The sequence below is a fragment of the Scyliorhinus torazame genome, chromosome 19 (genome assembly GCF_047496885.1).
Source record: "Scyliorhinus torazame isolate Kashiwa2021f chromosome 19, sScyTor2.1, whole genome shotgun sequence".
NCBI classification, from domain to species: Eukaryota; Metazoa; Chordata; class Chondrichthyes; order Carcharhiniformes; family Scyliorhinidae; genus Scyliorhinus; species Scyliorhinus torazame.
The window spans coordinates 133,333,077-133,336,975 of record NC_092725.1 but is presented as its reverse complement, the minus strand read 5'-3'; positions in this window follow the sequence as shown (position 1 = coordinate 133,336,975).

Sequence of the window (3,899 nt, the reverse complement as noted above, 5' to 3'; positions counted from 1 at the left end):
CTAATGGGTTTGAGTTGTTTATTTTGAATGCAATATTTATTGTATTAATCCTGTAATGTACAAAGTTCCTTCCTCAAGTTCACTAAGATCAAATTTGGTCTTTGCAACTTAATCATAGCCATAGAGATAATTTATCTAACATTTCACATAGGTTTTACAGAGCAATAGTAGTATCGGAATTCATGCTGCTTGATGTTTATGTAGTAATCTGACAACATATTTATTGCTGCACCAGAGTTGTGGAGAGCATTTTCTAATATTGACAACACATGAATTCATGTTACAAAAGTGAAAATAATTTCTCGATTAAGTTGTTCGACACCCTGAAGCCACAGACACTGTGCCTCACCAATAGAGTAACAGCCACTTTAACTTCTCGTGTGGAATAGTATTTGGTATCATCGCAAGTTAAATGTAAAGATAAGTAAGATACTGTTAATATGAACAATTCAAGAAATGCTCTTGGAGGTGAGCATTGTAAATAATTAATTGCGTATTCATTCCGATGTTATCCTGCAATTTGTACTGTTAATTCCAGTCAGATGCTCACAAACAATCTAATTTAATTATTCTGTATAGGATGGTGCTCTCACCTCTGAGTGAGAAGGTTGTGGGTTCAAGTGCTACTCCAGAGATTTGAGTATAAAAATCAGGCACTTCAGTTCTGGGGAAAGTACTGCTCTGCTGGAGTTCAGATGAGGAACTTAACAAAGGCTTTCTCAAAAGGCTGTAAAACAGTCATTTTCAACCCCGGGTTGTGACCCGCGGGTGGGTCGCGGGGCCATGCGTCGCTGCATTCCCAATCACGGAAAGAAGTGCTCAACGGCACGCGAGAGAGAGATTCTTCCATTTTGCAGCTGCCAGCAGTGCTGGTGTGAACTCCAGGGCCTCTGGTGAACAACCCATGAAGAAGAAACCCACAAAGCAACATAAGATGATTGCTTGAGGTATGGGTTATTAATTATGCCGATGCACATCAGGATGCAAGGTTCACGTGTGTTCTATGCAGGTAAGCACTGACAAATGTAAGTTTAAAACTCTCAAAATTTCAAAGACATTTGAAGGCTAAACATGACGAGTTCAAGGGCAAACTTCTTTATTTTTTTCAACGGATGCAGTGAGATCTTACATGTCAGGTGAAGTCATTATCAGAAATTAACATTGAATAACAAAGCAAGTGAGGTCGTGAGGACCGAGCAGGCTCACCTGTCACATTAAAGGTAAGCAAAAATAGTGGGTCGCAAAGGTCGGCCGGCATGGGTCGCGAAAGCCGGCCGGCATGGGTCACGAAAACCGGCCGGCGTGGGTCCTGAAGGATGCCCAGTTGATAAAAATGAGTCCCAGGCAGTATTGTTTGAAACTATGGGACTCTTATGAACAAGAATACCTGGATTCTTCTTCACGTCCTGGTCAAAATCTATCCCTCAATAAACGTAACAAAACAAAAAACTTTATCTGGTCCTTATCACATCGTTGTTTGTCAGAGTTTGTTGCTTACAATTTGGTTTCTGCATTTCTTGCATTATTTAATTAGCTGTAGAGTACTTTGGGACATCCTGAGGGTGCCACTTAAATGCAAATCTTTCCTCATTTTATATCTGGGAATACGGGTGAACTTCGCCAGCTTAGTTAAGCGTTACACTGATATAAAAACAACTTTCACAACAAAAACCTTTCTTAACCAGGATCTATTTGGGGGTAATTTTAACCACAACCACTCACCATGTGCCCGACCCCCCCCCCCCCCCCCCCCCCCCCAATCCCACCAAGATGGTCAGGAGTGTGTTGGCTAAAATAGCGGATTAAATTGTTAGTGACAGGAAATCCCAAATGCAACTACTTCTGGTTTAATCTGTTGGGTTTGAGGTCAGCCAAGAAAACCATTCTTAAGAGGCAGGGCAGTAATTATAACATTTACATGAAGCTCTGAGCCACAGGTTTGGTTAGCAGTTTGGATTTAGCCGCTTCGGGCTTGTTTTCCCAAGGTTCTGGCAGCCCAACAGCTGAAGGGAGGCAGGAATGACCAGATCCAGTTCAGTGCATTTCCAGCCCGATGTTTGGGCCAGGAAGAACCGGAGTGCTTCACCCCAGAACCTTCAAACAGACCTTCCGCAGTCTGCCGCCCTCAACCTCGATCAACCTTCCCCTTCTTCTCTTACAATCTAGCCCTCCCGCAGCGAAGGTCTCCTCCCCCTCAATCTCCCTCCACCACAAATTGTCCCTCCTTCTACTCCATCTCTCCACCACATTCCAAGCCTCCACAACCAACCCTCGATTGCCAGGTGGGAGACACAGTTTTAAAAATTCTAATGGGAGCTTGCTGTTAAATTCAGAAGGACTCCAAGTTCCCAGCACATTGGAGTTTCCTGACAGTTGACAGGTGAAACCCATTGCCTCCCTGGCTCCTGGTAAATATCAGGGTCATTGGCCAGTCATCATTATCCAAGCAGATATATAGGCTGCACATCACAAAGACTGATGGATTATATCAAACAGCATGTTTCTTCTGCTGTTTGCAACAGGCAAGATACAGACTATACCCAACCAGCCCATGCTTGCAAAACTTGAAACATAGTGTCCAATATTACCTTTGATTCCACGACTAAACAACATTTGCTAAATAATGCTCAGTGTGCTGAGAATTATGCTGACCACCAATTTAAGATTGTCAGCCATGCTCACAGTCCATTTGCGTGTACTGGAAGCTACACACATTAATGCACAGCACCTTGGTTCTTTGCAACAAAATAAAACATGTACAAACATTGTGTCTGCTTCAGCTAAACAAAATAAGCGATAGACATTCACTGGTTCATTCCTCAGGGCAATGTCTAGACCAATCAAAGTCAAGCTGCCTGGTCTGAGTTCAAACAATGCTGGACAGTTAACTGTCAGACACCATCACTGGTGCATTCTCCATGACAACTCCTCTACCAATCAGAGCCCACTTGCCAACCAATCAGCACTCTCTTCTCATACAGTATAAATGTGTTGAATTCCCTTACATTTTATTCTTGCAAATGTCCTGTTGAATGCAAGATGAGAAACTTCAACAAATGTCACTTTTTTCAGCAAGTTTCCAGTTCCATACGATCAAATGACTATTAATGGTAAAATATAACTATCCTTTTCGGTGCATGCAAGTCTGTGCAGCAAAGTTCCGTCTCTGCTTCAATACCATTTTTGATGTCTGTTGCTGAATTTGTTTAAAGCATAGTTTGTTTTCTAACCTGCCATTAACAAAAATAAATCACACAGATTTCCAACTTGTCGCTGTAATGTCTGTGGTTGATTTTAATGATGTGTGTTCTAAACTTTGTCAGAAATGGTGTAAACAATCCAACTAGCGTGATAGGTAACACTGGCCTATTAATATCAACCCGTTACATGAAGTGTTACGTTCTAAAGTTGTGCTCACCACTCCCCTGCCAAATTTCCATTCAATAAATCTTCTTTTTTTTTTATTTAATAAATTTAGAGTACCCAATTCATTTTTTTTTTCCAATTAAGGGGCAATTTAACGTGGCCAATCCACCTAGCCTGCACATCTTTGGGTTGTGGGGTGAAACCCACGCAAACATGGGGAGAATGTGCAAACTCCACACAGATAATGACCAAGAGCCGGGATCGAACCTGGGACCTCAGCGCCGTGAGGCAGCAGTGCTAACCACTGCGCCACGTGCTGCCCATGAATAAAATAGTTGAAAGAACATATTGGACGATAAAATTTCCAGCCCCTGCACTCCAAGTGTGCAGCTTGTGGGCAACACGGTTGTAATGTTCTCTGTTTGCACGGATGGCGAGGTCTTTGGGGTTGAAGTGATCAGAGAATATATGGCTTTGTAAATGAACAAAACTGTGTATTAATTAACTGAAAAACTGAAGAGTTTCTATGGTGT